This window comes from Anolis carolinensis, chromosome 1, assembly GCF_035594765.1.
Source record: "Anolis carolinensis isolate JA03-04 chromosome 1, rAnoCar3.1.pri, whole genome shotgun sequence".
Classification (NCBI taxonomy): domain Eukaryota; kingdom Metazoa; phylum Chordata; class Lepidosauria; order Squamata; family Dactyloidae; genus Anolis; species Anolis carolinensis.
The window spans coordinates 277937579-277959243 of NC_085841.1; the positions used below are offsets into that span (position 1 = coordinate 277937579).

At 38.3% G+C, this 21665-nt stretch overlaps 2 long non-coding RNA genes across 2 annotated transcripts in view; one reads left to right on the forward strand and one right to left on the reverse strand.

The window, feature by feature from the left end:
• Positions 1-1472: 1472 nt before the first annotated feature.
• Positions 1473-11664, reverse strand: LOC134295400 (uncharacterized). Its single transcript, XR_010001959.1, has 2 exons — positions 5554-11664; positions 1473-5027 (listed from the first exon to the last, which is right to left on the reverse strand). It is a non-coding gene; the product is annotated as an uncharacterized LOC134295400 (long non-coding RNA).
• LOC134295399 (uncharacterized) overlaps positions 11655-21665 on the forward strand; it is an 82690-nt gene continuing 72679 nt past the window's right edge. Inside the window, exon 1 of the long non-coding RNA XR_010001958.1 lies at positions 11655-16362. This is a non-coding gene — a long non-coding RNA (uncharacterized LOC134295399). The remainder of the gene's footprint in view (positions 16363-21665) is intronic.

Sequence of the window (21665 nt, forward strand, 5' to 3'; positions counted from 1 at the left end):
CCACTGGATGCCAATCTTTACAACAAAAACAACAACAACAACAACAACAACAACAACAACAACAACAACAACAACAACAACAACTTTATTCTTATAACCCACAACCATCTCCCAGAAGGGACTCAGGGTGGCTTACATGGGGACCAAGCCCAGCACACACAAGGAAAGTTACATAATTAAAACATATAACAAATAAAACAATATAATTAAAACAGTTAAAAACCAGAAAATAAAACATCATAAAAACACAGCAACATAACAGTGCTGGGAAAAGTGGGCATGTTCAGATAAGAGGAAAGGGCAAGGCTTGGCAAAAATTCAGAGAATTAGGGCTGGGGCTGGGAATAAAGTTTTGGAGAAAGCATTAAATTATATCTGGGCAGTCATGATCGCGAACTAAGAATTATTCAAAGGCACGTTGAAACAGCCAAGTTTTCAAGTCTTTATGGAAAGTGGACAGGGTGGGGGCTAATCTAATCTCCCTGGGGAGAGAGTTCGAGAGCTGGGGGGCCACCACCGAAAAGGTCCTCTCTCTCATCCCCACCAACCATGCTTTTGACGGAGGTGGAAGCAAGAGAAGGGCCTCCCTGGCAGATCTTAGAGCTTGCACCAGTTCGTAGAGAGAGATACGGTCATGAAGATAAGCAGGACCCGACCCGTTTAGGGCTTTATAAGTAATAACATGCATCTTGAATTGGGACTGGAAATTTAGCAGCAGCCAGTGGAGCTGCTACACTAAAATGCCACTAAATGAGCCATACTCTTCAGATGGCCATCTTCAACAAAACAGCATAACAGTAAGTTCTTCCTCACTACTCCTGGATACTTCTGTTTGGAAGGAAAAGGTGAATTTTTCTCAGTCTCTCACTTTTGCCTCAACAACGTTTGAGTGCACAAACTATTTACTCAGCCTTCTCTGAGCAATGTATAGGAGGATTACAGGTGAATATATGGGCTGTGAATCAAAAACAACCATTTGATTGACAACCAGACTCCAAAAATATGAACTCCGAAGTCCACAGCTCCATATGGATGAATAGGGAGCCTGCATTGACTTTCTTTCTAGATAAAAGCCACCTTTCATTAAATGTCATTAAATGCTGCACAACTCAGACCTCAGGGGATGACCACACATTAGTTAACATAAATCCTCCACAATACCTCGAGAAGATGCACAGAACACATAATGTGGTTTATGAAGAGCCAAGGGGTTTTCCTGATATCACCTGGTTTTATTCCTGGGAACCCTTCCTAACCCCTATTACTAGTTCAGACCCCCTCCCTGGGGGTCTCCATTGGATTTACCAAAACCCTGAGAACCCCTTTGTCTACCTTGCTGGCACTCATTGAATTGACCAAAACAGAAACATCAAAACCCATTTAAACCCATTATCTCAAGCCCAGCCTCATTCCTTTCAGCTCGCACCCTTCCCCAGGGCAGACCAATAAACAGACACTAGCCTTCAAATAGATCAATTAAAGTTTATTAAATTTCCCTACAACAACGAAGATAGCGCATCCCAGGTAATCAGTCTGCAGATCCTAGTCTGCCATGATCTGGACCAATCGACGTTCAGAGCTGCAGAAGCCCTTTGCTTCAAACTGCTGTCAAAGTCCTATAAATATTTCTGTATGTTTGCATTGAGGTATGTCAGTCTTTGGAGCACAGACTCTGGGCCCTTCCATAGATGCTTGTTCCTGATTGGTTGGTTCCTAAGAAGAAGGTTACACTTGAGCAGAAGGCAAAAACTTTGTCCTGGTAAGAGGAACTTCGTCTTTCACCTGTTTAATTAAGTTTGACAGAAAAATGAAGTTTGTGGCAGAAAAATGATGCAACAAATACTTTCACATTAAGTAGTACACAATGACAGGAACAGACACTTTCAGACCAGGAACAGAATGCCATCATTACTATAATTAATCAGACCTTGTTGTGTGGCCATCTGTGCAGACAAGTTTCATGGTGTACTTGTGCCAGGGAACAACAGGATGGGTTGCCGGGTTATACATGTGGTTCCTCTTTGGGTGTATGCTGGTCACATGTGTACAGTTCAGTAAATGGCATGGCAAAAACTTAGTACTGGCTTTTGGGACATGGATGTGCTGGAGAGGAATGTATATACTGAGAGCCAAAATCATGCAGGTAGTTAATAGGAAAATCTGTCTGGACAGATGGCCAGGCAGCCAGGCTGTAAAAATAGTTGATAATGAAAAAGCTCTGGCTTAAAAGTGTGTGTTCCTGTTTGATTGTGTACTGTTGACTTGGGCAGTAGTGGTCCTACCCCATGAGATTTGTTTGTGTGGGAGATACTTCATGAAACATCGGGGGGGGGGGCAGTTTCTCTGGCCAGGACAAAGAACGAAACTTTTGCAGTGATTGCCTTTATTTTTTTTTTTTTAAACCCTCTGAGATTTCTGGCAGAAGTCCCATAGCGGCCATCTTGGGAGCCTCTAAATCTCGGAATAAAGCAACATGTCTGGACAACAGAGGCAGAAATCCCAGGACAAACAGGTCTGTATGTGGACCTCTTCTGAAGTCCTGCGATGTTTTGACCCTGTTTAAAACCTGTGATTTAGTGCTGTCTGGAAGCGCCCTCTGTTGACATCCACTTTGGACAAGGTGAATAAATGCCTCTGATTTTGTCTTCAGCTCGTCTGTGACTCATTCAGTTCTTTGGGAGCTTGACACTCCAGGCCATGAACCCGTGTTTTTAGCGGAGCTGAAATCACTCAGTAAAGGTATTTTGCATTACTCAGCTTTGTATCTCTTGAGATTGCTTTGTAGGTACCTTCCTCAGCAAACACTTTATTGTAGAAACCTTGTTATTTACCTCTATTATTGTGATTCGTCAGACACAATGAAAGCTAATAATGTTGGCGTTTTAATACAGTTACAACATTCCAATATATCACTGTCCATAAAAACCAAACATCTCTATTTAATTACAGTAAAATTCCCCCTTCTCTTTAAACTAGTAATGCTGAGCAAACTACCTCATTCACATAAAACTAGGAAAGGCATTTGTCAATGGATAAGTTACCATTTCATACAACTATTTTACTTAGCACTACTTCCATTCCAGACACTCTTTAAAGGGGAACATTTTACATTTGGGATTTTGAAGCACCAGTTCCTATCAAATGCTTTCAAAAGATTAGTGTGCTTTGAATTCTATATTCCCTTCCTGCACAAGGATCTGTATTATTAATCATGCTCCCATAAATAAAAAAGCACCTGTCAAGTTCAAAGGAAATGAACCATGTGGTATGTGTATGTGTTGAAGGTTTGGGGTGTTCCAAATATTCCTAGATTGTATTGGCTGGGATCAAATAATATTTTTGAAGTCCCACAAAAGGGAATGATAGCCACAGTGGTCATAAGAAAAAAAATCCAAAATTCTGGAGATGTAATCCACTTACAGAGTCAACCAATAGGCCACAGACATTTCTAAAGGTTATTTTAAACACATTAAAATTTTATTAATGTAAATGTTAAGCCAAGGATGAAAAAAAATGGTTGAAGGAGTTAGTACCAAGAAAAGGAGAACCTGCTGGAGTTTATTCATTCAGTAACATTCATCCTGGATTCCTAGCTAAACCAATTCTGTTGAGTTTGTTTGAAGACTTTTGTTTCATTTCAATGGAAGGAAGATACAGGAATATATTCATTTCTTTCTGCAACAAGTTTGTTACTTTAATTGAAATGTGTAAAGTCATCAATGAAAGTGTGTGTGTGTATATATATATATATATATATATATATATTCATTCTATGATGGATTATGATTTTTTGGTTAAGCTGTCATTTTCTGCTCAAACCATCTGATTTCCAAGTGCCAACATGATGTAATTGTTAAAATGCTAGACTATGATTCTGGAAAGAAGGGTTCAAATTCTTGCTCAGTCATTAACCTCGATAATCTTGGATAAGAAACCCTCTCACAGAGGAAGGCAAAGGCAACCCCCTTTTGAACAAATCTTGTCAAGAAAGCTTTGAGATAAGTTTACTTCAGGATCACCATGAGTTGCAAATGATTTGAAGGTACACAATTACAATAAAGGCCATAAAAAAGATTAGTTATCTTTTCTCCAGTTGTATCCCAAGCCTTGCTGCTGCTTCTTAGATATTATCTGCTTATACTTAACTGCTTCTTCCTGTTCCTGGATGACATGATGTCTAAAGGCAATACAAGTCATATGGATAAATTGTGGTCCATAACCAGCATGCCATTGATCTGAAGTAGTGGGAGAAGAAGTCAGGTAACATCAAAGGGGCATACATTCCTCACCCCTGCTCCATCTTCTGTTTTTGGGGGTTGCATGGTCTTTCCCAAAGTCACAGGGGGTTGTACCCCTAACTGCTGCTACTGAAAAGCTGTTGCTGAGGGTTCTGAGGTCAAATTTGGACTAGGACTGTGGATAAAGAGGGTTCTACCAGCCAACCATTACACTAACAACAACCCAATATTTCAGATTAGATAATACACTCATCAGGATTAATTATGATCTGGCCAGAAAAGATGCATGTATGGCTAACACCAAAAATACAAGCATAAAATATGAATACAGATAGCATTGATTATTAAGCAGTTCAGTTTCCATCCAAGCTCCCCAATCTGCCCACTTTCCTCCCTGATTGGTCAACAGAGAGGCCGGTCTGAAGCAGTGCCCTAACTGGCTGGTGCTGTAGAGACATTCAGGAATGACTTCAGGAGTGATTTCTCCGGTGGAGGGGAGGAGATGGAGGAAGACTGACCCAGGAATGGCCAATCAGCTCCTAAGGGGTAGCTCTCCTAGGAGGGGATGAGCTCCAGGAAGTCCATGTCTATATTTGGAAGGCTTAGGGGGCTCCTGGTTAGTGTAATAGTCCAGCTTTGTGTGATAAGGGTGGGGTTATGACAGTTAAGTCACTGAGGCTCCTGAAACCAAGGATCCAGTCTTGATTGTATATTGTGAGTTCTTGGTGATGAGGAAACGTTCTGGGAAAAGGCAGAGGTGAGGGATCTTGAAACTCTCCTGTAATCCAACTTCAGATGTAAAATAAAGAAATTCAAATGAGAATACATTGAGTCCCGGTTTCCATGCCTAGCAATCTCTCAGCCTAGTTTAGACAATCAGTTGAGCAAGTATGGTAGGTGATATCAGATCTAGAGCGAAAACCACCTGGTGATCTGTATATACACACAATGAGTCTTTGATCATCACCTTTGTCAAGGGATTTGCCCAACCCAAATGTCCAGGAAAATCCTCCATGGGGTCAGCAATGAGGTGATGATCTCATGGCTATATCTGACAGAAATAATATTATTTAATATATTTTTGGTATGCACATATAGAAGGTAGGATAAGGAGTAAAATATATAATATGGGTAAAAGATGCAAAGAAGAGCAATAATCTAGGCAGAAAGCTATAAAGAAGTATACATGTTATTAAACGATTGGGGAGCTTTTGCCTTTGCAAGAGATTTACTGTTGCAGATCTAGTCTGTACATTCTCTATGAATCAGCGCATGCCTAGGAATTTTGAGAAAAAGATATAAAATGAAAACTGACCTTTTGAGGGAGGTTGGTGGCTGTTGGTCCATCTGTTGCCTTTACTGGAATCGTGAGAGTATCACAGAAAAGAGGGGGAAATCTTATTTTAGTCTGGTGCCTTTGAAGAACTATAAATCTCTGGGGTGGGAGGTGTGTTGTTCAACAACAGTTCCACTGCTGTCATTGCACAAATCCCAGGGGTTCTCCTGGAAAACGTGCATGTCAAGAGCACAGCCCTTGTTTCCCAGCAAAATTGTCTTCCTGGCAGTTTTCTCTCCATGGGCCATGTTTCCTAGAAGAATCACTAAGATTTTTTGCAATGGAGAAACTTCAGCAAAAATGATATATGGTAGTATATAAAGAGCTGAGAGCAGGACTCGCATGCAGACCAAGAGTCGTATGTTGGCCTCCCTTGCTTTGTGTGATGCCACAACATCACTATCAGGAAGAAAAAATCTTACCCAACTACAACTAGTGATGTGGTAGCATTGCCAAAGGACAACTGAGAATGATAGCAAATGATGGCATTAAATAAACAAATATTTCATTAGTGAATTAATCCTTTCCCAAACTTCCCTCCCCCGCAATATGGAAGAAGACATTCAGAAAGAAGTGCAAATATTTGGCACAATCCTTTTTAATACCTTTCTTTTTGCTATCTGATTCATAAAAAGAATAGACAATTAAAAGCAATACAACCCACAGAAGGGAAGGTTGTGTGATATGGTGAATGTTTATTTTATTAGCAGTTTCATACAATTTTGATGTTGGCCTTTTGTATGCAAAACTGCTTGATGGAATTCATGTCATCATCAAATTTCAAAGGATATGCTTTCAAGCACGGTAATAAAATCTGCACTGAATAGTTTCTAGACAATTAACTAATGGACTATTTATAGATACCAAAATCTTTATTTTATATTATTCCATATAAAATAAAAGCCAGCCATAATTATGGTTCAGCAATATGTAAATAAGAACTTTTAAAGAAAAAGATAACAATATCCTAGACTTTTCAGTGATTTTTTCCAAAGGCTTTATTGTGTGACGATATTTCAACACTCAAAATTATAGGCAGAGTATTCGGTAAAAATTAAATTACTCTGTGAGAAATGTTACATACTTTCCCCTTCTTTCTTTCTATTTCTTTCTCTCTCCGCCCCCTCCCTTTTCCCTTCCCTTGGTACTGGCAATAGCAAATCATCAGAAAGAATATCAAACTCAAAATTGTAACTCTGGGAAGTGGGTAGAATAGCTTACTTAAACTACTAGTAAACCCAGCTGTGCAAATGCATACTTGTGTAAACAAAAATATCAGTTCAGTGAAAATCCGATCCAGATTTTAGATTGAATGGTTGTCCAAGGTTGTGAACCATATCTTTAAAAGAGGATCAGCAACACAGATAGTTTCTTTAAAGTTCAGAATGGGAAACAGAGGGCAAAATAGCAGTATCAGGTGAAAGAGGAAAGTATAAACAGGCCTGCAGAAATAACAAAAGTAACAACAGTAAAACAACAACAGAATACTTTCAGAAAGCAAAACCACATTTTGATTTCCCTTTATCTGTTTTTATCTGACCCTGCTTTTAATCTTGTGAATTTTCAGCCCAGTTAAGTGAAGTTAAAAATAGCCCAGAGAGGACTAGGTGAGCTTGGAATGGTGATTGACACTGTCAGGGAACATTGTCAATGGAAGAAATATCCTGCAAAGATATAGGCTGGCTGGAGCCCTGAGTAGGAGTACTCTATACTGCAACATTGTGCTGCAGATTTAACATGTGAACAACTATCACTCGTATAGTATCTTAAGCATACTTCATTTGCATATGAATTGCTCAATTAGCACTTGTTTCCCAAACTAGGTCTCCAGGAGAGTGGACTTGAATGATTGTTCAGTCATGGAAATGCATTTGATGACCTATGGCAAGCCACACTTATAGGCCTTAGAGGAATACAGTGGCAAACCTCCTCTGCATAAATCTTGCCAAGAAAACTTTATGATTAGGATCACCATAAGAAATGACTTGAAGCCACCCAAAATATTCATCATCATAATGGAATGTTATAATGCCTGAGTGTTCTCACCTTTTGGCTTTGAGATAGAAAAGGTGGAAGGATCAGAGAAGTCAAGAAAATGCCAAGCTGACAGATTGATATCATATAGGGAGAATACCTATGATAGGTGTTTTCTTCCAGAAAGCATCATTCTTTTCCTAATTCTAAAGTGTGTAAATCTCAGAGCTGAATTGCCTTGGCACAAATTGTTGTTGTTGTTGTTGTTGTTATGTTTATTTATACCCAGCTTTTTCTCTCCACAAGGAAACTCAAAGCTGGCTTACATCAAAAGCATTTCAATACAATTTAAAATCTGCAAATATACAAACATTGGAAAAGAATTAAACATCAATAGTATTTCTTAAAGATCACAGTTAAATCCATAAAAAGCTAAAACCCAAAGGTTTTTAGTCTGCTGACGAAAAGCAAAAAACTTCTTTTTTGCTTTCACAATCTTTAATAATTTTTTTCAAATTTTTTATGGTGCATTCCATTTTGGTGCCATGATTCTGCCCTGGCCTTTCAAATGAAAGCTGAGATGCGGAATTCTTGCTAGAAGTACTGTTTTCCCTTTCTCCTTTTCTCCCTTTCTCCCTCCCTCCTTATAGAAAAACTATATGCTCAAAGACTAATGTATTAAATGACCTCATGTTTAAGTTGAGGGAAACATTTTGGGACCCAAAATTATGGATTTTGATACGACCCTTTGGTAAGTGGAGGTTCATTCCATTGCTATTTCCCACCCAGGCATTTTAAAAGGCCAGAACTGCCACTGCAGCAGAAAGAGTGGTGAGGTCCATGCTTTAGGTTCTCCCAGGATGGACTAAACTCTTGTATTTCACTACTCTACTCAGATAAGAGACTAGTAAAAATATGAGTTAAGGTCCAGCACTTTATATTGACCCTGGATAGGTCGACCAAGCTTTGTGGGTTCCATTTTACAACGAAACATTTTAGTTTATACAGGAGTTTATACAGAAATATCAATTATTTCAAAAGCTGTGCCAGGACCTTTTTAAAAAATCAACTTCTCCTGTATTAAGATTAATTTTCCTTCTCTCACTATTTTTTTTTAAAAAAGATATTTAATCCCACTTATGTGAATCATTAATGGCATAGATTCCAAAGCAGGCTTAATTGTGTTGTATTTCTCAATGTTGTTTTTGTTTTGCCAGAATTTTTTGGTTATATATCCCTCATTTCTCACTACCCCACCCTTTTCAACTTGGCATGGCATCTTCTGTGTTGGGAGTTGTGAGAAAATAATGTTACAAAATGGTTCTGTGATAAGCGGCATTTCCTTAACAGCTGCTGCTTTCCCCAAGGGGGCTGCAATTACATCCAGTTAGGCCGAAAGCCCTGGGAAAGTAGGGCAGATAATCAGCTTCAAAAGGAAATGCCTGGGCTGGCACCCTGACTCAAAAGCACTCTGAGCAGCCTGTCCTACTGATTTCAAATACATTTAACTCTAAGGAAGGGAGGGCTAAGGAAAAGAACAAAAGTGAGCCCTATTTGATCTGGAAGGTTACTTTTGGGGTGTTATAATCTAAAAAAAGGAAATTTCCCAAGTTCTGTAACTTGCATCTGTTTACAACAGTGGTAGGTATAATCTAAATGCAGGGCATGAACACTAATAGACGTCCTTATTTTTATTTTATATACAGATCTGAGTGGCTTCTGAACAAGCTCAGACCCAAAATACTCAGAATGCCCCAGATAGCATAGCTTCTGGTAACTGTGTGTGTGGGATACAGGGGGTTGAAGCCCCCCCCCACCAAAAAGAGCAAATTTTCCAAGTTGTTATTTAGCTATAGTGGCCTAATGCCACTGAATCATACCTTCTAACAATCTGTTCAATCCTCCTATTAAAGCCATAATCTGGCAAAGCAAGGTTAGCTTATTTTAGCAGATAGCATTCAAACCCTGTCAGAATAATGAATGGTGAAAAAGATAGAAATACATTTTCATTGCTCAAATTTTACCCCCCTTCCCTAATTGAAATCAGTGGGAGAGAGTATGCATCCCTTAAATAAGAGACCTAAGGCTGGGTGGAGACATATGACCTCATCACATGTGTAAATTTCCGTGTTTTAGGATGTTTCTGCCCAAGTTGAGCCACGGAGCCTCACGCTGCCCATCACATGGCATAGCCTCACTTCTGGCAAAGCCCCATGGCTCCATTAGGGCAGAAGTATTCTAAGATGCTGCACTGCCAACACGGGAGCCTCCCCATGTTCCATTTGGAACAACGAGATCACTGTGGAGGGAAGACTCGCAGCGACACTTCCCCACGTGTGATGGGCAAGCATCAGCTGCCAGTGAGATGGGGTGCGGGGATTGCCCCACTGCCCTCTGATTTGCCACATAGGCTGGCAAATCGATCCTTAAAGCCAGCAGAGTTTAAGCAGCTTCTGTATTGAGCCATGATTTCCAGCATCTTTGAAACTAATATGGCCAGTTCCCAGGAATATAGAATCATAGAGTTGGATAATAGAAACTACATGGGCCACCTAGTCCGACCCCATGCCATGCAGGAAAAGCACCATCAAAGTATCCCTGACAGATGGCCACCCAGCCTCTGTTTAAAACTTTCCAAGAAAGGGGCTTCCACTGCACTCTGAAGCAGAGAATTCCACTGTTCAATGGCTTGTACAGTCAGGAAATTCTTCCTAATGTTCAGGCAGAATCTCCTTTCCTGTAATTTGAACCCATTGCTCCTAGTCCGAGTTTCAAGGGCAGTAGAAAACAAGTTTGCTCCCTCTTTCTTATGAAACCCTTTCACATATTTATACATGGCTATCATGTCTCCTCTCAACCTTCTCTTCTGAAGGCTAAACATGCCCAGTTCTTATTTGGGGACCCAAAATGGGTAAAAGCTAGTCTAGAACATCCATCTTCTATTAAGCTGCTTTGGGAACAGGGTTGCTTCAGGCATGCACATCATCTTTGTTCAATTGTTTCACTACCTGAACAACTTCATTACTATGATTCCCAGTATATAACCAGATGTTCTTCCTGACGTTGATTAATTAAATTTCCATGACAACACAAGCACTACCAATTAACTAAGATGTAAGGCTGCTCTCCTAAAACAATGCTGAATATACCCTGCAATAATTCATTAAGGATTTGCTTTCTGGATGAAAAGTTTTTTTTTCCCTCTGACTTTCAAGTGGAAAGTATAGCACTTTGTAAAACTCTGTTCTGAATATGCCAGAGAAAGAGAAATGACAGTATCAAATCTTCAAAAAGGAGCTAAAGTGACCTCCAAATGAGAGTTATACATCAAGAGTCCCCCCTGTCATAATAAAAGCCTTGATGAAGTTATCACAACTGTAATGAGTGGAATAGAGAGGTCTTTCAATTTCTATAATAAAGAGAATGAAGCATAAGTATAATGTGCATTTTTATTATACCTAAAGTGCAAAGTCGTCCTACTATTCACATTCTGTTCAGTTATTGTGTTTTGATTTTCTATGGTAAATGAATTTTTCCCTTCCCACCTCTCTCCCCCCCCCCCCCCACTACCCCAGCTGCTTCTTGCGCTTCCCAAAATGTCTCCTCAAGGGGTTGGGGGGAGGTTAGGAGATTCCTACCTGTTGCTGTTGTCTTAGAGCAGGGGTCCTCAAACTTTTTAAGTGGAGGGCCGGTTCATGGTCCCTCAGATTGTTGAGGGGCTGAATTATCATTTAAAAAAAAATGAACAAATTCCTATGCACACTGCACACGTCTTATTTGTAGTACAAAAAACCCCCAACAACAATCATTTATTTACTTGCTAAATTTATACTCCACTCTCTCTCACCCCAAAGGGGACTCAAAGTGGCTTACAAGTTGTATGTACATACAATATATTATATTATTAGCATAGCACAATATTAGCATTATATATTACTATATTGTACTATACTACTATACCATATTATTATTAGTAATATTACATTTAATATATAATATATAATTAATATTATTATATTATACAATATTATTACATTGTATTATTATTATTATTATTATTATTAGTCGCCCTGAGTCCCCGACTGGGTGGGAAGGGCGGGGTAGAAATACCGTAATCAATAAATAAGTATTATATTGTATTACATTATAATATTATTATCACTATTATATGTATACACAATATATTATATTATTACCATAGCACAATATTAGTAAATGAATGAACAATACAATATTTAAAAATAAAAACAATTTTAACCAATATAAACCTATCAGGATTTCAATGGGAAGTGTGGGCCTGCTTCTGCCCAATGAGATAGTCAAGTTAATTAGGATTGTTGTTGTTGTTGTTGTGTGCCTTCAAGTCATTTCAGACTTTGGGCAAGTCTAAGTCTAAAACTGAGGGCGGCGGCAACGTAAATGACCTTGGAGGGCTGCATCCGGCCCCTGGGCCTTAGTTTGGGGACCCCTGTCTTAGAGAGTACAGATCACAGAGATCAACAGGGAACCTTGTGCAACCTTTATTGAAGAGGTTTTTGAGAGAATATAGAAAGAGATCTTTTGCATGTATAGTATGGCCCCTGTATCCATGGGACTGATATCCATGGTTTCATTTATCAACATCCAACAAAATATTTGTTCTATAAGCATTTTCTAGGTCCTCCAGGACATCTCTATGGTATTTTTGGACAAGCTGTACTTCATTTCAATAAGTTTCACTTCTCCATGTGGTTTTGTGTATTCATGTGAAGTATGGGAACATATCCTCCAAGGATATGGGGTCATATTGTACTTGCCTTGCACTTGTGCAGTATTGTAAGTTGTCATGCATTTCACAGTAACAAATTATAAAACAATCACAATTACTGGGATCGTATAGCGAATAGTACAGTTGTCATATCTGAAGAAACTGGTATAGAATTAAAGAGAAAATTATGTGGTTTTGTATGACCTGCTTCCAAGATCAGATTTAGGCTCTTTAAAATTCTATCTCTCTATCTGTCTGTTATCAGGCCACAAAACCTCCCTCCTCAAAAGTTTTAAGAACAATAAGAAGATTTAAAACAAGAGATGTGATTATTTTCTTTATTTTTTAAACATTTTCCATGTTTTCAAAGTTACAAAACGATGCTGCTAGAGGCTCCGAAAGAACCTTGCAGCAGCTGTACACTGAACTCTATTAAATCTAAACCCTTTAATTAAATGTATAAAATGATACTTTCTGTGTACCTTGTATTGCTTGTATACTGTGTCAACTTCTAAATGTATACATTTGTATCAAATGTATCCTGAAGGCATCCACTGTCTCCATGCCCCCTGTTTACATAAGCTCCTGGGAACAGAGATCGCTATACAATTAACAAAATCTTTTTAGTAATCTCCCTTGCCAGATAAAGGCAAAACCTTTGTGTATACTATATATGTGAAGCTGATGATCCTTTTTGTCACCAAATGAGCTTAAGATGTTTTCCTGGGTAGACAAGGCTAGATGCTTGTCATTCCCATGAAAGAGAGGGCTAAACAAATATGGTTATATTTGTCTTCTGAATAGGCAGCTGGACCCCTGGTTATTTGGGATTGTCACTCTTTGTCTCTTGTGTCTTGCACCTTTGTCTCTTAAGTTAATTAAGGAATCATCTGAATACCCATGTCATAACTTCTCCCAGTTTTGCCCCCTCTCAGGGGGCATCTCTGAAACAGACTGGACCTTTAAACTGACCAACCATCATCTGTTCTTTCCGCCATGGGGATCTCCTCCTTCTTTCAGTGACGGCAGAGAAATCTCCAGCCAATCCCTTCATGGATCCTAGCTTTGCCCTCAACTTGGGGTACTTGTTCTCAGTCCTGGCTGATCTGGTTTAGCAAAAGCTCACCAGGCATGGGTCTCCTTATCTGCAGTCCCAGCTGAAATCATTACATATCTATTGATCTATCTATCTATCTATCTATCTATCTATCTATCTATCTATCTATGCCATCTACACATACAACACAACACAACACTGAAAACCATGGCCCTCCACCAGTTCCCGAAAAACAAATATGTCCCCTTTCCATCATAGTTGCCCTAGTTTAAACAATAGCTATCCGGGTACGTAAAAGGGGGTGAGGGAAATTCAAGTAAAAAGACAAAGTCATTTTAAGACAACATAAAATTAAGCCTGAGATGATTGTATCCAACATTTCAGCTGTAATCCCCAGCAACAATGCAGCTGACCGTGAACATGCCATGTTCCACTAGAACGATTGCATAGGCTTTCGATAAGGCTGTGTTCAAATGAAATCTAAATGAAAATAATTGGAACAGAAGACCTGAGTGAAAACAGAACTATCAGGACTGATGATGATGCTCATGGACAGAATGAGAGGTGTGGTGAGGAAAATTACCATTCCACAGCTTGTATTACAGCTGGGAAAATAAGAATTTGATGACATGCCACTGTCAGGCTCAACAAAAGTCTGGAAGAGCAATCAAACCTGAACAAATTATTCCCAAGACCGTCGGGCAAATAATATCTCTTTCTGTAGCACGAAGAGTAGAATAATGAGAGTAAAATGTCTTACGATAGATTAGGGGAAAATGTTTTGGTAACAAAAATATTATGAAGGCTGAATGACCAAATTACCTATTAGCTAGAAGAATGATAGGATGTCTGTTGCCATAGAAACAAATAATATGATTATTAATTTTATTCTTGTCCAACAAGATGTGTTTCTTAAACACATGCAAATGCATACAGAGGAAATATGTGTGTACAGCTTATAGTCAGAAAAGAAAGCCGAACAGCAGTTTGGATATTTGTCCTGGGGACAGCTTTTTTATGCTGCTGTATTTCTATTAGAAATCTTTGGTGTTCTGATGAAATTTGCCCATTTATCTTTGTGCCGATGAAACTCGGTTGTATTTTTGTGCTCCTGGGTTCCCTTTAGACATCAAACATCTTATTGCAGCATGTTTCCCAGCTATTTCAGCATGGATGCTCTATTATCACCTAAAACCTAACAGGGTGAAGACAAAACTATTTTTCCTCCAAAGCCTTCTTTATGATCTATTTCCCCCAGCATGGTTAATATTTTTCCCATTTATCTTGTGAAGGAATCCTATAGTTTTGGCTTTATTTTTGACTCCCATTGAGGCTGTAGTTAAGCCATGTTGATTTTTTCTTTATAACACTGGCAAAAAGAAGCCTTTCTTTTCCGCTTCTTTTGCTGAAACATTTTATCATAGTTTGGTAATTTCTTGTCTTGATTTTTGCAATCTGGTTTTGCATTATATCATCTTATTCCACTGGTTTCCATTCAACATTTTGCTATACGATTATCTTTTTGGCCTGTTATTTTGATCATGCTAACCCACTTTTGATATCTCTTCATTAGTTACCAGTTCTTTCCTAGATTAAGTTTAAGCTTCTTATTTTAATGATCAAAGCTCAACACAACCTAATTCCACTCTGTCTTTCAACACTTATTTCTTTTATCTGGCCTGCTCAAAAATGATATTCTAGGAATTTTAGGCTCCTTTTTTTCACTTGCTGCCACATACTCTGGAATTTTTCTGTGAACATTTGCTGACTGCCCTTTCCCTCATTATTTTTAAATCTCAATTAAAATCTATCTTGTTTTCCAAACTGTATATATTTTGAGTACATGTATTGATTAGTTTATTTTATATTTATATCACATTTATTTTATTGGTATTATTTACTTTACAATGTTCTATAGCCTTGGGGAGAGACTAATAATAATAATAATAATAATAATAATAATAATAATAGCAATAATAATAATAATAATAATAATAATAATAATAATAATAATACGTTTATTTATATCCCGCCTCCATCTCCCCCGAAGGGGACTCGGGGTGGCTCACAGCAAAATCAGATACAAAACAATGATAAAATAAAATATGAAACATCAAAGAACAATAATAAAAATCAATAATAATATATACACAGCAGTCAAAAAAACACAACACGGTATTAAAACATCGAATTAAAAACAATGAGGTTGCAATAGCAGATAAGCAAGGTGCACATTATGAGTTACAAATTTTAAATAGATAAAGTACGATAGATTCATTTAAGATCACATCGGGTAGGGAGGCCCTGAATTAATATCAAGTAATCAGGAAAAGAGCGACTAGTACAAAAGGTCGTGGAGTATAGTTGTAATTACGATGGGGATGGGCGATCTTAACCAAAGGCCTGGGTGAAAAGCCAGGTTTTCAGGCTCTTCCGAAACGCCATCAAGGTGGGGGCTTGCCTGATCTCCCTAGGCAACGAGTTCCAGAGCCGGGGGGCCACTACAGAGAAGGCCCTCTCCCTCATCCCCACCAGCTTGTGACGCTGGCGGAAGCGAGAGGAGGGCCTCCCCCGATGACCGAAGAGACCGTACAGATTCGTAGGGGGAGAGACGATCCCGAAGGTAGATGGGTCCCAAACCGTTCAGAGCTTTATAGGTAATCACCTGCACTTTGAATTGGGTCCGGTAAATAAACAGCAGCAAGTGGAGCTCCTTGAACAGGGTCGTAGACCACTCCCTGTAATTCGCTCCTGTCAACAGTTACTATTATTCTCCTTCCTTCTACATGTGTACAATATTCCCTCATTTATCGCGGGGGTTACTTTCCAGGAACACCTGCGATAAGTGGAAATCCGCTAAATATGGACGTTATTTTAATTTTAATATTTATACATTATTTTATTTACCCCATTGCTCCTGCTTCTCCTCCTCAGGGCTGCCCCCTTGTTTCGGCCCTGCCATGTTGCCCTAGCTGCCTCTGCCAGGGAAGAAGGAATGCCGCTCCGCTTGGTGAGTGAGCAGGGGAGGGTGGGGGAGAGAGTGAGAGAGGGAGGGTGGGCAGCAGTGGCGGCAGAAGAGCCTGGAAGAAGCGGCCAGACTCCTCTTCTGCAGCCGCTCCAACCGGCCATGCCGGGAAACATGGAGGACTCAGAAGAGGGGGAAGAGTCCTCCATACTCATGCATGTATGACTGTACGCTTTTGTTGTTTCTTTGTCACTTTACTTCTAAAGTGCCATGCATATTGGTGGTGCTTTGAATGATAACTCTATGATGATGATCACGATAAACCACCTCAGTGGTCAAGTTAACAATTTTAAGCCGGTTTGGGAATAGTATTTTGGATGAAGCATGGGGTGTAAATGCTCTGAAGGAGTAAGCAAGCAAGCAAGCAAGCAAATATTGGGTTGCTGTGAGTTTTCTGGGCTGTATGGCCATGTTCCAGAAGAATTATCTCCTGACGTTTCACCCACATCTATGGAACATGGCTATACAGCCCAGAAAACTCACAGCAACCCAGTGATTTCGGCCATGAAAGCCTTCAACAACACAAGTAAATATGTCTTCTGTTTTGAGCACCTGGTGAAGTCAGCATGTATGTGTGTGAAAAATATAGCATGCCAAGCATTTGTGGAATTGGAAGTTGCTTCATAGCTTTATGTATAGCTCACTTTTATGAGAGAAGGTAAGAGACTGATTTACACAATTCTTGACAGACTGACTGGCCCCTTATAGTGTAGTCACACTGACATTTGTATGTAATGGCAGCAAAAATAGATAGGCCTGTTGCTGGTTTTTAATAAAGAGTAAAATGTAAGAAAATTGCATTATGTTGTCAAATGGCTTCATTTGCTTCTCTATCTTTTTTTTGTGTCTCTGTCATGGATATAATGTTGGAGAAAAAGAATATCACTTTGCTTTGATTAGTCTAATTAAATGATAGTGGCTCTTACCCCTGAGATCTCTGGCATGCTAAATTTAGATCAACGCTAGTTGGGTTGCAACGACAGCTGCTGCAGAAGAATGAAGAACATATAACTAACAACCTGTGCAACTAGGCATTGCTAAATCCATCATAATAAGGAATTCATCAACTTGCCCAATCAATTAATTACAGTCACATATTGTTTTCCGGTCAAGACATTTTGATGGCTATTCAAACTGCTAATGTTATACAATAATATCGTATAGAAAAGATACTATTGTTGAAATGACATTGCATAAGGGGAAATCTACCTCCTAGGCTCCTATAAAACTTTTAAAAGCTTTTAAAAAGATCCTAACAAATTTGAAAGAAACACTGATATTTCATCAGGCTAGGCAACTATGATTGGGCTTCACATGCAGTTTCCTGCTTATTATAGTATCTTCAGCATTTTAAGAATGCTGGGAATGTTTCATGTGAAACATTCAGTTTCAGTAGGCTCCCTCGTCACAAAAATCATACCAAGAAAGCCCCACTTAGGGTCGCCATGGGTCATAAATGACTTGAAGGCACACAAAAATCTATTTCTCACTTCTAGCTACAGCTGTCGAAACTCCATGTGTTCTCTATCTTGATTTATGTTTAGAAAGAAGTCTCTTCAATTTCTTATGACTAACAAAGTAGAAGAATGTGACTTTTTTATCATGCCTAGCAAAATCAGTACAAAATCAGTCTCCTTACTTTTTTGTTTTGTTTTTGTTGCTTAATAGTCAGCAGAGTTATCGAGATCTTCTCAAGAAAATGTTTTATCTTAGGAATGACCACAGAAAGAGAATCAACAGAGGCTGTTGTAGTGTCAAGTGTTGTATGCATGTTTTATGTTTCTGGTCGGTTGCATCAGCCAGGGGTGGACAGATGTAGCTCTTACCAGAAAAAAAATCAATAATAAACACTTTAGCTATTAGGAAGGACAGTTTTGTTTTGTTTTTTGTGTCAGGAGCGACTTGAGAAACTGCAAGGAAGGACAGTATAGAGCAGGGATTAGCAGGCTTGTCTGCCCTTGGTTCTGATTTCCTCATGTCATGAAACTGACTGATCTACCTCATTGCTTAGTGCCAAAAGGACAACTGGAAGTTTCCGTATCTGTGAGGTAAACCAGTGTTTTAGTCAGAATTATCCAAGGTGCAGAACTTGTTTTAAGACTAGGCTTTAGTACATTGAGTAACATTTTTAAAGCTTTAAACTCTCTGAGTGGATTCCTCCCTGGAAGCCATACTGTCCTTTCTGATAGCTGAAGTGTTTATCACTGGGGGTTTTTTTCTGATAAGAGCTACATCCCTGGAAGCCACCAATTCCCATTAGTTGTGAGGTCAATAAGGAAAGAGGCACCTAAATCTTTCGCTCAGTGTAGACAAATCTAATGAACTAACAAATAGGGGAATTGTCACTCCCTTTCTTGAATAGCTGACCCATGGTGTCATTATCTTTTTGATTGAACCTAGCTGGATGGGGCAGTTGATGTACTACAGAGATATGAAAACCTGCAATTACAAAACAATTGTAATTATGATTTTAACAAAATAAACTTTTAAGAAGCACAAACAGAATGAATGATTGGATACTGAAACATGGTTAATACATATTGAACATTACAAGAATTTGGTAGTGCATGAAGAACATGAATGTTTGGATAATGAAACAATGTTAATGCATATTCAAAATTACAGGAATTTGGCAGTGCATGCACATCTCCCTCACCCACACCCTCCATTGCCCTATGCGGTGCTTGATGTAATAAAAGATAAACAAGTCTCTTATTAATTAGCAACCACCCTTCCATGATCTTTTGCAGCAGAGACTGGCTTTTATAAACTTTTCAGATCTGAGTTTCATTTCACAAAGATACGAATGAAAATTAGTCAAATGAATTTGATGTGCTCTAGTTTTGGACAGCTCCATTATGTATCTAGTTTCTTATTGCATTCCATTTTAAACATTTAGAACAGGGAAATTACATAAGGAAGGGGAAAACTTTTCTAATATGACACACTTAAATGATTTTGTATATTTATCATCTAGTCCAAGGTCAATTCAAAAATACAAAGGGAGAGTGAAAACCAACAGTGTTCATACTCTTAATTTCTTTAAAAAATATCTTTATTAGTTTTTTTATTTACAAGTTAAAAACAAAATAAGAGAAAAGGAAAGAAGGAAGAAAGAAGGAAGCAGAATTAAGGGATAAAAACAAGAAAGAGAGAAAGAGGTAGAAGAAAAATAGAGAGTAAAATGTAAATAGTAGATAATAGAAAATGGAAAATTTGACTTCCAAGGAAATCTTCTTTGAGGTTTCCACCTTTTCCTTCTTCTTTATTTTCCTCTTTGTTCCTTTCTCCTTTCCTTCTTTTCTGTTCTTTGCCCTGGCGGCTATTATTTCCTTTCTCTTCTTCTTTTTTATGTCATTGTCCCTCTTTTATTTTGTTTTGAGTATTCTGTTACTCTGCTCCAGTCGGTCTCCTTTATTGAATTCCCCTTGTTTTTCGATAACAGGAAGGTTAGTCTGTCCATGTTTTTTATGTTTAAGACTTTTATCCACCAATTGTCTTCTTCCGGGGTTTCCTTATTCTTCCATACTTTTGCGTAGCAGATTCTTGCTACTGTTATTAACAGGAATAGTAGTTTTTCTTTGTCCCCCCCCCCCCCATTTTTTGTTCAGATATCCCCAGTAACAACAATTCTGGCTTCATGGGTATTCTAATATCTAATATTTTATGTAATTTTTCTTGTATTTTTCTCCAGAATGTCTTAGCTTTTTCACATGACCACCACATATGGAAGTAAGTCCCTTCTATCTTACCACACTTCCAAAATTTAGTATTTACATTTTAATAATACTTTCCTAACTTCTATGGTGTCATGTGCCATCTGTATGCCATTTTTATCCAATTTTTTTTAGATCTGTTGCATAACTATATCTTAACTTTTTATTCCAGGTTTCTTCCCATTCTTCCTTCCTAATCTTTCTGCCTATATTTTCTTTCCATCTTATCATATAAGTCTTTTTTTATTTCTTTTTCTGTTTCCCATTCTAATAATTTTTTTGTAAATTTTAGTTATTGTTTTCCTTTCTGTTTGCATTATTTTGTCCCAGAAACCGTAACCTTCTGAGAAACCTGTTTCCTTATTTTTTTAAAGTGTTCTTTTATTTGGTAATATTGATAACAAGAGATATTTTTATCCAAGTTTTTTTTATTTCTTGTTGAGTTTTCAATTTCCATTCCCCTTCATTTTTCTAATAAATCTCTATATTTTGGCCAAGTGTTCCATCCTAATAATCTCCTTTGTGACACTTCTAAAGGCGATATCCATTTCTTTTTGTATTTTCCCCAAACTTTAAATATTGAAGATCTTATGAAATGATTTCCATTTTTCCCCTTTTGCCATGCTCTTAATTTCTTTTGGGGAGACACAACTGATTTTTAAAACACTGATTGAGGTTCCCCATCAAACATATACTCACAATGTCATAGTTTCACTTTAACTCCCCATCTGATCCCTGAAGTCCACCTTAAAAGCCAGTCAGCCATTGGGATCAATGGAGGTCTGTACTGTTACTGACCAGAGTGCTGTAGAATAGCTTCACCAGCCCCTTCTGGCCAGCAAACAATGCTGTGATGAAGAATTATGACAGGACTCCACAGGGAGGATTTCATAGTAATCTGCAGTCATTATTGAAGTAAATAATACTGAATGAGAATGTGAAGCAATTATGATGTCTTAACATTTAACATCATAACTAACAAATGATCAGATATTATTTTTAACAAATGTGGTATTGAAATGTGAATGTCAGTATAGTTTTGCTGTCACCCAACTAGTATGATCTGAATTTAAGTCCATCTGTAAATAATCTCCAGTTGTTGTCTTTCTCTGTCTCTCGCACATACATGTTTTATTGGTAGAGGTTTTCTCTCTCCCCCCCCCCCCCCCTCCACTGGGTTCCAGCATATGATTTTGGCGAATCACAGCCTATAGGGATGGCTAGTGTAATGTCAAAAGAGTGGTAAAAATAACTTTTGCATAAGAGCAGCGATCTCTAGTAAAAGGATCTAAATGCCAAGTAGGTCAAGTTCTTATTTTAGATTACCTCTAAAAATAGTGCATGATCAGCTTAAGAAATTGTATCTAATTCCCCCCTTTTAACAGAGTTTACCAAAAAAAAAGTGTTCCAAAAAATATCTGTGAGAATAAAATCTATGAATGGAAACATAATAATATGCAGTGTGATCATGTCCTCATGCCTTGTCTGAATATGGATGAGATATTGGCTCATTGTGATGGTAGAAACCAAAGTTTAGGGTTGCTATGAGTTATGTTAAACCTTGGCTGGAAG